The sequence below is a fragment of the Hyperolius riggenbachi genome, chromosome 5, assembly GCF_040937935.1.
Source record: "Hyperolius riggenbachi isolate aHypRig1 chromosome 5, aHypRig1.pri, whole genome shotgun sequence".
Classification (NCBI taxonomy): domain Eukaryota; kingdom Metazoa; phylum Chordata; class Amphibia; order Anura; family Hyperoliidae; genus Hyperolius; species Hyperolius riggenbachi.
Genome location: NC_090650.1, coordinates 182,655,404 through 182,668,123, shown reverse-complemented (window position 1 = coordinate 182,668,123; position 12,720 = coordinate 182,655,404). Strand labels below are relative to the sequence as shown.

General features: G+C 48.6%; 1 protein-coding gene across 6 annotated transcripts in view; it reads right to left on the bottom strand.

Moving 5' to 3' along the window:
- The window catches only part of LOC137518508 (tensin-3-like), an 841,402-nt gene that overhangs the window by 141,957 nt on the left and 686,725 nt on the right, over positions 1-12,720 (bottom strand). The window lies entirely within an intron of this gene.

Below are 12,720 nucleotides of genomic sequence, written 5' to 3'. Positions count from 1 at the left end.
GTGTATATAGCCAGATCCCCCTGCATATAGCCAGTGTATATAGTCAGATCCCCCCTGTATATATAGCCAGATGAACCCCCCCTCTCTCCCTCTCACATATGGTGGATCATGGAATGGCTGGCAGGCTTCCAAACATCCCTCCCGCCCTGCCTCTCAGTGAGCCCTGGCTGCACTTGCCTTATCCAGACTCCAGCTCATCCAGCAGCAGTACTTCTCTCTCCATGGACGCATACTCTGATGTCCAATGGCCTTCAGGGGGGGGAACGTGGCCGCTGCGGCTGGATGGCATGGTGACGTCACGTTAGAGCCAGGATGAATGGTAGCCAACTAGCCATGGAGACCTGGGACGCCATCACCGCCGCTGAGAAAGGTAATGTATCTCTGCGCCGCTCCCCTAGTACCCCCGCTCTCATACCGCCAGTCAGAGAGATCCTCCCCCAGGGGCGTAACTAGAAATCACTGGGTCCCCCTGCGAAAATGAGGATAGGGCCCTCCACACAGGCACCAAATAATCGTAATGGGGCAGCGTTTCACTATAAAATAATCCTAATGCAGCAATGTTTCACTAGAAAATAATCCTAATGCAGCAATGTTTCACTAGAAAATAATCCTAATGCAGCAATGTTTAACCAGAAATGAATCGTAAATTGGGCAGCATTTCACCAGAAATGAATCGTAAAATGGGCAGCATTTCACCAGAAATGAATCGTAAAGTGGGCAGCATTTCACTATAAAATAATCGTAAAGTGGGCAGCATTTCACTAGAAATTAATCATAAATTGAGCAGCATTTACCTATAAAATAATCGTAAAGTGGGCAGCATTTCACCATAAAATAATCGTAAAGTAGGCAGCAGTCACCAGAAAAAAATCGTAATGTGGGCAGCAGTCATCAGAAAATAATCGTAATGTGGGCAGCAGCCAGCAGTCATCAGAAAATAATCGTAATGTGGGCAGGAGTCACCAGAAAATAATCGTAAAGTGGGCAGCAGTCACCAGAAAATCGTAATGTGGGCAGCAGACACCAGAAAATCGTAATGTGGGCAGCATTCACCAGAAAAACGCAATGTGGGCAGCATTCACCAGAAAATCATAATGTGGGCAGCAGGCACCAGAAAATCGCAATGTGGGCAGCAGGCACCAGAAAATCGCAATGTGGGCAGCAGACACCAGAAAATCATAATGTGGGCAGCAGACAGCAGAAAATCGTAATGTGGGCAGCAGACACCTGAAAATCACAATGTGGGCAGCAATGACCAGAAAATCGTAATCTGGGCAGCAGACACCTGAAAATCGCAATGTGGGCAGCAGTCACCAGAAAATCGTAATGTGGGCAGCAGTCACCAGAAAATCGTAATGTGGGCAGCAGACACCTGAAAATCACAATGTGGGCAGCAGTCACCAGAAAATCGCAATGTGGGCAGCAGGCACCAGAAAATCGCAATGTGGGCAGCAGTGACCAGAAAATCGTAATGTGGGCAGCAGTGACCAGAAAATCGTAATGTGGGCAGCAGACACCTGAAAATCACAATGTGGGCAGCAGTCAGCAGAAAATCGTAATGTGGGCAGCAGACACCTGAAAATCACAATGTGGGCAGCAGTGACCAGAAAATCGTAATGTGGGCAGCAGACACCTGAAAATCACAATGTGGGCAGCAGTCACCAGAAAATCGTAATATGGACAGCAGACACCTGAAAATCACAATGTGGGCAGCAGTGACCAAAAAATCACAATGTGGGCAGCAGACACCTGAAAATCGTAATGTGGGCAGCAGACACCTGAAAATCGCAATGTGGGCAGCAGTGACCAGAAAATCGTAATGTGGGCAGCAGACACCTGAAAATCGTAATGTGGGCAGCAGACACCTGAAAATCGTAATGTGGGCAGCAGACACCTGAAAATCGAAATGTGGGCAGCAGTCACCTGAAAATCGTAATGTGGGCAGCAGACACCTGAAAATCGTAATGTGGGCAGCAGACACCTGAAAATCGCAATGTGGGCAGCAGTGACCAGAAAATCGTAATGTGGGCAGCAGACACCTGAAAATCGTAATGTGGGCAGCAGACACCTGAAAATCGTAATGTGGGCAGCAGACACCTGAAAATGGTAATGTGGGCAGCAGACACCTGAAAATCATAATGTGGGCAGCAGACACCTTAAAATCGCAATGTGGGCAGCAGTGACCAGAAAATCGTAATGTGGGCAGCAGACACCTGAAAATCGTAATGTGGGCAGCAGACACCTGAAAATCGCAATGCGGGCAGCAGTGACCAGAAAATCGTAATGTGGGCAGCAGACATCTGAAAATCGTAATGTGGGCAGCAGACACCTGAAAATCGTAATGTGGGCAGCAGACACCTGAAAATAACAATGTAGGCAGCAGACACCTGAAAATCACAATGTAGGCAGCAGACACCTGAAAATCGTAATGTGGGCAGCAGACACCTGAAAATCATAATGTTGGCAGCAGACACCTGGAAATCACAATGTAGGCTGCAGACACTAGAAAAAAAATGCACCTGTGAAAAAAAAAACAATTCACTTACCTGACAGAAATCTTCTCCTCTCCTGGCATCTGGCACACAGCTACGACGATCCTCCTGCAGCACATCTCCCGCGCTGACAGGCAGAGTGCAGGGCTACGGCAAGATGGCTCCCGAAGCCCTGTACTGGAGACACAAATAGTCTCCAGAGCAGGGCTTACGGCAGCCATCTTGCCGTAGCCCTGCTCTGCCTCTCGGGAGACTGCAGGCTGCGGGGAAGAAGTTGTACACCTGGCTGGGGGGTCCCGCAATCGGGAGGGCGAAAGCGCTCCCCCCACACATGGCTGGCGGGCCCCGGGCCCCCCTGCGGCCAATGGATTTGCGCACACACATGAGCAGGCGGCAGCTGCACTATAACATTCAGTGGCTGCCGCTGCTCAGATTCAGGAGGCACTTCCGGTCTAGGTGCGAGGGAGTGGTTCCAGATACCCGGAACACCCCCTTCCGTGCGCCAGTGCAAACATTGTAAAAGGGCAATCAGTCTTGCAAAATTGGAAGCTGAAAAACAAGTGGCTAGTTACAAAGTTAAATCCCCAAAAAGTTTTACAAATACATAAATTCAAAAAGATCAGCCAGGGAACTTAAATGTGGAAGACCAAGCTAAACCTGAAATTTTAAATGCATGATTTGCTTCTCTCTTCACCAAGGCGATGCCCTTGTCCCACGTTACAGCCCTGGGTTGTTCCCAATCTACCTCATTCAGGGCAGCATGGTGGCTTAGTGGATATTACTCTTGCCTTGCAGTGCTTAGCCCCTAAGCTTGAATCCCAGCCAGTGCACTATCTACACAGAGTTTGTATGTTCTCCTCGTGTCTGCATGGTTTTCCTCCAGGCACTCCGGTTTCCCCAAAACATACAGAGAAGTTAATTGGCTTCCCCCCGAAAAAATGTTTTTACCCTATACTATGATAGAGAAATATAGTAGAGATTAGATTCTGAGCTCCTCTCAAGGAGAGGTAGGGACATGACTATATATACTCTGTAAACTGCTGCACAAGATGTCGGTGCTATATAAATACTAAATAATACTAAATAATAACACAGGTGTGAAGGTAGCTCTTACATATAATCAAGGTAGATAAGGCACCTGGCCCAGATGGCATCCACTCCGAATATTAAGGGAGCTGAGGTCAGTTATCGATTTTCTACGATTCTCTTTCCAGCGGGTCAGTTCCCTATGACTGATGTAAAGTGATGTTTCCCCTTATTTAAAAAGGGGAAAAGATCAGAACCGGTAAACTACAGACTTGTAAATTTAAGATCAGTTGAGTGTAAAATTGTTTGAAGATAGTAAGACGCTATACAAGATTTTATAGCATAGAATAATCTCATTTAATCTTATCAGCATGGGTTTACCAAAAACAGGTCTTGTCTCACCAACATGGTCAGCTTTTATGAAGTGGTGAATGCACATTTAGATCTTAGGAAAGCTATAGATGTAGTATACTTGAACTTTGCAAAGGCTTTTGACACGGTTCCCCAGAATAGTCTGGTGCAGAAGCTGAAGATAAAGATACTAGGAGAAAATGAGTGTTTGTTGATAGAGAACTGGTTAAAGAGTAACTGTTAGGCATTAAATACAAAATTAATTTTCTAGTGCAGGCTGTAACAACAGTCAAGAGGATGCTAACCAGGCAAATCCAAACTTTAAAATCAATCTTACTCAGGGGTCTAGTCCTGGAAAAAGAAGTGAGTGGACTCACCCTAAGCATAGCGTGGGCGTGGTCATGGGTGGGGCCAAATATACATGGCCTTAGCAGTGGTATAAAAGATCTGCCAGGGGAAGTTTGAGCTCTGTCGTAGTGTATCTCCAAAAAGTAGATGTAATCTGACAGCATTTCACCAAAAATACACATAATCTGGCAGAGGTTCCTCCAAAATACAGATAATATGGCAGTGGTTCCCCCAAAATAGACAATCTGGCAGCAGCAGTTCCCCCAACATACACATAATCTGGAAGCAGTTCCCCCAAATACGTGAAACCTGGTAGTGGATCACCCAAAATACACGTAACACCCAAAATACATGTAATCTGGCAGTAGTGGTCCCCCAACATACACAATCTGGCAGCGGTTCCCCAAAATACACGTAATCTGGCATCAGCGGTTGCCCAAAAATACAGATCTGACAGCAGTTCTCCCAAAATAGGTACCCCCAGTATAGCTAGCCAGGTCTATAGGTGTCCCCAGTATAAGTAGCCATGTGTATAGTTGTCCCCAGAATAGGTGGCCAGATGTAGAGATGTCACCAGAATAGGTAGCCAGGTGTATAGATGTCCTTAGAATAGGTGGTCAGGTGTATAGATATTCCCAGAATAGGTGGCCAAGTGTATAGATGTCCCCAGAATAGGTAGCCAGGTCTATAGGTGTTCCCAGTATAGCCAGGTGTCCCCAGTATATGTAACCAGGTGTTCAGGTGTCCCCAGTATAGCCAGGTGTATAGGTGTCCCCAGTATAGCCAGGTGTATAGGTGTCCCCAGTATATGTAGCCAGGTGTATAGGTGTCCCCAGAAAAGCCAGGTGTATAGGTGTCCGCAGTATATGTAGCCAGGTGTATATGTCCCCAGTATATGTAGCCAGGTGTATAGGTGTCCCCAGTATATGTAGCCAGGTGTATATGTGCCCAGTATATGTAGCCAGGTGTATATGTGCCCAGTATATGTAGCCAGGTGTATATGTCCCCAGTATATGTAGCCAGGTGTCCCCAGTATATGTAGCCAGGGGTATATGTGCCCAGTATATGTAGCCAGGTGTATAGTGGCCCCAGTATATGTAGCCAGGTGTATAGGTGTCCCCAGTATATTTAGCCAGGTGTCCACCCAGCTGGAGGGGAGCAGCGCAGCAGAGAGGAGCATTGTGCAGAGAAGCGAGGAAGGGCGGACGTTTCCCCTCCCCTCACCTTGGGGCTCCTCTCTCTGGCTCTCCCCTTCATAACGATTGCGGCGGCGGTGGCTGGCGGCGGTGACTGGCAGCGGCATCAGTGGGCGGGACTTACCTTCTCCAGTGTTCCGGCAAGTGGACGCTGTTCGTGCGGCTAGTCTGGTCTAGTGAAGACCAGAGCAGTGGCACGCACAGCATCAACCCGGAAAACTGGAGGAGGTAAGTCACCGCCGCCAGCCACCGCCGCAATCTTTATGGAGGGGAGAGCCAGGGAGAGGAGCCCCAAGGTGAGGGAAGGGGGGGGGGGGAAACATCCGCCCTTCCCCGCTGCTCTGCACAATGCTCCTCTCTGCTGCGCTGCTCCCCTTCAGGGTGCTAGCGGGCACGGCGTCCACTATCCAAAAAAAGTGAGTGGACGCCATCCCCCCACGTTCACGCAGGACTCGACCCCTGATCTTACTGTGCTCCTTCTCTCCCCATGCCTCCAGGCTCTAAGATGGTACGCAGACTAACACAGACGCAAAAGAGAAGTGACATGCTATGCTGTATCAGCCTGATTGGCTGAAGCCTCTGTCACTCACCTCTCTGCGCTGTGATTGGATGCCTGCTCTCCCCTTCACTCTCTATGTTTCAGCCGCGTTAGTGCGCAGGGAGGGGGGCCAGAGGCGGTCTCCTGTCGCTGTCCTCGGCTCCCCTCCTCCAGAGGCATGTGGGCTCCCTCTCTGCTGCATCTGCCGCCTGCCGCCCGCAGAATTCTCCCTCTTCCCCATGCTGAATATTGGGGAAGGATAAAGGAGCTGCACACAGACTCCCTGAATAATGGTTCCAGGCGCTGCAGTTTCCCTTCGATACTCTCTGCACTGCCTCCGGTGGTAGTGCAGAGAACAGATGGGAACGCCAGCACTTGGATACATTATTAGGTGAGTCTGTGACTGCTGTCTTTATCCTCCCCGCTGTGCTCTGAATCAGTGCGGGGAGGAGGGGGATGCGGGGGGGGGGGGGGATTCTTTAACCTGGAGGGCACAAGACGGCCCCTGCCAGGAAAAAAATATAAATTGAAGATTAAAAGAAACCAAAACAATGACAGTGCATTACATCTGATATGTAAGTAGAGCAAGCATTTATCTACTTACATATGTATTTTTTGTGGGGGGCATATGATGGCTAACAGTTGTTCTTTAAGGGGCAGAATGCAAAGAGTGGTGGTAAATAAGTCATATTCAAATTAGGAAACTGTTAGCAGTGGCGTCCCACAAGAATAGTGATATTTTACAACAGGATCTCACCAGCATGGCTATATGAGCAGATAGGTGCCAGATTAAATTTAAAGTAGATAAATGTAAGATCATGCTCCGTGGACAGGTGGCCAATAATGATATAATTTGCAGAACAATCATTTCTGAACAATTATTCATATGAATTCAAATCGGAAATGACTAATAGACAGAAAATCTCTAACCAATCCAATTAGATTGACAGGATCAATCTGAAAATTGGATCGATTTAATTATTCTGATTGGATTGGTTAGGAGATTTTTGACCATTAGTGGTCCCAATTGATAACTTCCAATCGTTCATATGAAAAATGGTTTGTAAATGATTGTTTGCCAAATTCTATCATTAGTGGCCATCTTTAGAATACTTTCAAACTAGTTACACATAACTGATGTTAAATGACAACTGTCATTAAAAGAGAGGGAAAAAAAATATTCTGTACTCAAGTCAGCAGTAGCTCTAGCTGTTACCCATTATGTGTATGGGAGAGTATTTTGTAAAATATTATGCATTTATATAAATTTCAGCGCACATTTTGTTGTGCAGCGCATATTGTCAGTTATATACAGCACTGCAATTGAATCTGCTGTTAAATCGATAACGCAAACGCTGACCGATTTCCATCCTAAATTGATCGATCCCGACGATCTGTCCCGGCAGAAAATTTCTCTCGATCGCTGGCGGGTCGGGAGCGCGTCAATAGCGGTGTTCGATTGGCCGACGACCGACAAAGCAATACATTACCTCTCTGCCGCCGCAAATCCCTGCTGTCCCTTCTCCGGCTGGCCATCTTCCCTTCACTTACTGTCCCGTCCTGTCAGGGGAAGTTCAAACAGTAGAGCGCCCTCTACTGTTTGAACTTCTGCTGGTCACAGGACGTGACAGGAGTAAAGAGAAGATGCCCAGTGCGGACAGAAGGAACTGCGGGGACTCGCGCCAGCGGAGAGGCAATGTATTGCTGGGAGCGGCGGGCAGAGGCAGCTCCACAGATTGTGAATCGTTTTAATGCTGAAATCGATTCAAATTCTGTTTCCAGTGTATGAGCAGCCGATAGATCCCTCTGTGATCAGATTACATCAGAGAGGGATCCAGGGGCGTCGCTAGCCCTATTTTGGGGTGGCACGTGCCCCCAATCTGTCCTGGGGTGCCACGGATCTCAGGGGCTCCCTCCAGCCACCGCCGCGTCACTCAGACCTCAGGATCAGGCGGTGAGCCGGCGACCAATCGTGCGGGCGCTAGGACCCAGTGCCCGCACTGATATGACTGGTGACATCACTTCCGCATATCGAGCGGGTGCGTCCGGACTCCGGAGCCCGCTAGTACTGGTCGGGTCGCCGCTGATCCTGAGGTCTGACTACACTGCCAGGTGAGGGGGGGGAGCGGCGGCTAGAGGGGGGGGCCTCCCTGTCACTCACTCACTGCCTAAAGGGGCTCCCTGGCACTCACTCACTACATAAAGAGGCTCCCTGGCACTCACTGCCTAAAGGGGCTCCCTGTCACTCACTCACTGTCTAAAGGGGCTCCCTGTCACTCACTCACTGCCTAAAGGGGCTCCCTGGCACTCACTCACTACCTAAAGGGGCTCCCTGTCACTCACTCACTACCTAAAGGGGCTCCCTGTCACTCACTCACTACCTAAAGGGGCTCCCTGGCACTCACTCACTACATAAAGGGGCTCCCTGGCGCTCACTCACTGCCTAAAGGGGCTCCCTGTCACTCACTCACTGTCTAAAGGGGCTCCCTGTCACTCACTCACTGCATAAAGGGGCTCCCTGGCACTCACTCACTACCTAAAGGGGCTCCCTGTCACTCACTCACTGCCTAAAGGGGCTCCTTGGCACTCACTCACTGCCTAAAGGGGCTCCCTGGCACTCACTCACTGCCTAAAGGGGCTCCCTGGCACTCACTCACTACCTAAAGGGGCTCCCTGGCACTCACTCACTGCCTAAAGGGGCTCCCTGGCACTCACTCACTACCTAAAGGGGCTCCCTGTCACTCACTCACTACCTAAAGGGGCTCCCTGGCACTCATTCACTGCCTAAAGGGGCTCCCTGTCACTCACTCACTGTCTAAAGGGGCTCTCTGGCACTCAGTCACTGCCTAAAGGGGCTCCCTGGCACTCACTCACTACCTAAAGGGGCTCCCTGGCACTCACTCACTGCCTAAAGGGGCTCCCTGGCACTCACTCACTGCCTAAAGGGCCTCCCTGTCACTCACTCACTGCCTAAAGGGGCTCCCTGGCACTCACTCACTACCTAAAGGGGCTCTCTGGCACTCACTCACTACCTAAAGGGGCTCCCTGGCACTCACTCACTGCCTAAAGGTGCTCCCTGGCACTCACTCACTGCCTAAAGGGGCTCCCTGGCACTCGCTCACTACCTAAAGGGGCTCCCTGTCACTCACTCACTACCTAAAGGGGCTCCCTGGCACTCATTCACTGCCTAAAGGGGCTCCCTGGCACTCATTCACTGCCTAAAGGGGCTCCCTGGCACTCATTCACTGCCTAAAGGGGCTCCCTGGCACTCACTCACTGCCTAAAGGGCCTCCCTGTCACTCACTCACTGCCTAAAGGGGCTCCCTGGCACTCACTCACTGCCTAAAGGGGCTCCCTGGCACTCACTCACTACCTAAAGGGGCTCCCTGGCACTCACTCACTGCCTAAAACGGCTCCCTGGCACTCACTCACTGCCTAAAGGGGCTCCCTGGCACTCACTCACTGCCTAAAGGGGCTCCCTGGCACTCACTCACTGCCTAAAGGGCCTCCCTGTCACTCACTCACTGCTTAAAGGGGCTCCCTGGCACTCACTCACTACCTAAAGGGGCTCCCTGGCACTCACTCACTGCCTAAAGGGCCTCCCTGGCACTCACTCACTACCTAAAGGGGCTCCCTGGCACTCACTCACTATCTAAAGGGGCTCCCTGTCACTCACTCACTACCTAAAGGGGCTCCCTGTCACTCACTCACTGCCTAAAGGGGCTCCCTGGCACTCACTCACTGCCTAAAGGGGCTCCCTGGCACTCACTCACTACCTAAAGGGGCTCCCTGGCACTCACTCACTACCTAAAGGGGCTCCCTGGCACTCACTCACTGCCTAAAGGGGCTCCTTGGCACTCACTCACTACCTAAAGGGGCTCCCTGGCACTCACTCACTACCTAAAGGGGCTCCCTGGCACTCACTCACTACCTAAAGGGGCTCCCTGGCACTCACTAGCTAACCTGGGGGTCCCTGTCACTCACTACCTAACTTGGGGGGGCTACCATATTAAGGGGGCATTCTGCCTATTTACGTGAAATGCTGTCTATTTATGTGCCTCATGACTGCTGAATTTGTCTTGTTGGGAGCCTTATAATTTGTTGGGGGCCTCAAGATTGCTGAATTTGTCTTGTTGGGGGCCTCAAGATTGCTGAATTTGTCTTGTTGGGGGCCTCATGATTTGTTGGAGGCCTCATGATTGCTGAATTTGTCTTGTTGGGGGCCTCATGATTTGTTGGGGGCCTCATGATTGCTGAATTTGTCTTGTTGGGGGTCACATGATTGCTAACTGCGAGACTATGGGAAAAGCTGAATCCTTATCATGAGACAATAGCATTAAACCTACTTTTTTAGCTTTTTAAAACAGAAACTAAAACTGGGAGGTTCTAAAAAATTGAATACATTTTTCAGGAGTAGGATGGATGAAATTGTTTATCTTCACAGTTTATTTTCAACTTGGATTTTCCATAATGTTCATGTATGAGTTAAAACGTTTGTACAGTATTTAGTTTAAATTGCTGTTGCCACTTTGCGATAGATAAGTGACTTTTGGGTTGCAGTTTGGGCACTCGGCCTCCAAAAGGTTCGCCACCACTGTCATAATCTAATGTCCCACCATTGCTAGGTTCATGTAAATTTGTCTCCACCCGTTACCACACCTATATTCTGGTCCATGGCCCACCCATTTTTCGGTGCGGTGCAATAAGCACGCCACACAACGTGATCCTCAGAATTTTTGGCACGCTAGCTGCAGTGTGCTGAATTCTGCTGCCTACAGTATGTACAGTATACGCTGTTCTCTGGTGCCTGCACTGTGTGCTTATTTACCTCCAGTGTGTACAGTGTAAGGTGTTACTCTGTGTCTTTACTGATTGTAAACCAGCTATATTGTATGCTTATCCCTGCTACTTTCAGTATGTACAGTATTAGCTGTAAAGCCTGGTACACACATACAATTTTGATTAGCCAATTTTAGCTCTGTTCATAAAATTCATTGTCTGTTGGCCCACTTACTGCACGGGGGTGGTAAAATTGGGGGTCAGTGATTGACCAATCAAAATTGTATGTGCGTATACATCTTTGATCTATGCCTATACTGATTGTAAATTATCTAATTAAAGGACAGGGGGCTCCATCCAATATTTCGATGGGCAGGCCAGTTATCTGTAGCTTACACCGCTGCTAAGTTCATGTACATTTGGCTTCACCCATGGCCACGCCCACTCACCTCATGGCCACGCCCATTTTTTGCAGCGGCGCGCACCTCCCCACCTGGTGCCCACAGGTGCCCCCGATCTCCAAGGACCCTAGAAACGCCCCTGGAGGGATCTATCTGTTGGTCGATCTGTGGTCATAGGGAAAGGGGAGATACCTTGGAACAGCACAATCTAAGAAGCAGTAATTTGCTTCCCTTTCCCTCATGGTACATTCCATTCCTTTCAACAGCTGTCAGTGGCTTCTGTGCACTGCAGGCTGGTCTGGATTTTGTTACAAAAAAAAGTAGCCAAAGGTTGATAAAGAGCCACAGCCAAACCTGGAAAAGTAATTATTAAGAAATCATTGTATTAAACGTTGTCCTTTAAGTTTTAAGGTCTATAGTTTTCTGGTTCTGATTTTTTTCCTCTTCTTGAATAAGAAAAAAACATCAGCTGTATGCCAGTCATAGGGAACTGACCCATTTGACCCACATATGTCAATTTCCTTCACACATTGTAGTGCCTAAAACTGTATCCCAAACTCCAGATGTGACCTTACAAATGATTTATACAGAGGAAGTAGTATACAAGAATCTCATGATTTTATTTCCTTTTTTATATAGCCCAGAATTGTATTTGCTTTAGCTTGGCATCGTATACAGTTACTTATCTTGTTATCAACCAGTATTCCCAAGACCTTCTCAAAGTATGATGTTCCCAGGTTTGTAATATTTATGTTATAAGGTGCTCTACAGTTTGCATGTCTAAGGGCGTACGAGTGAAATCGCCGCTGGAAGACTTGGGTGCAGAATACAGCCGATATACGGCTTACTCAGTTCCTGCACAAGTCCCGGAGGCGTTAATTACCATTCCCCCTCCAGGTCCATGTGGATAGTGGGGGATTATGTAATTCAGCCTCCAGCTATTGCTGGCGGCCGAATTACGGTGTTTTAAAAGTAACTTCAGCTCCGTCTTCTGACGGCGTCAAAATTACTCTCTGTGCGCTGCTATAGCCGTAATTCCTGTTAAGGTCTATGTTGGCGCCAGCTGCACCCAAATCTCCTGCACTCTAATTGACGTGTTAGTATCTATGGTGCATCTGCCACATGCCTGCCCATATCGCCATGTTGCTAAGATCCTGTTAATATGTCACTTTCCTGCTTAGTGCTTATAACTCTGCTTAATTTTGTATCATCTAAGAAAATTGCACCATTAATTCTATATTCTGTCTACTAAATCATTAATAAACACATTTAAAAGGGCTGGACCTAGTACTGACCCTTGCAGGACCCCACTATTAACAGTTTCCCATTTTGAGTATGATCCATTTACCACCACTCTTTGCCCTCTGTTCTTTAACCAGTTCTATATCCACATACACACCTTTTCCCCCAGTCCCTGTAACCTCAGCTCCTGCTTTGACCTTTGAAGGGAACCCGAGGTGGACATGGACGTGTGGATGCTACCCTATGTTTAACAATGCACATTGCCTACGATGCTGTGCTGTCAGTCCAGTGCCTCTAATATTTTAAGCCACAGACCCTAAACAAGCATGTAGATCAGATGTCTCTGA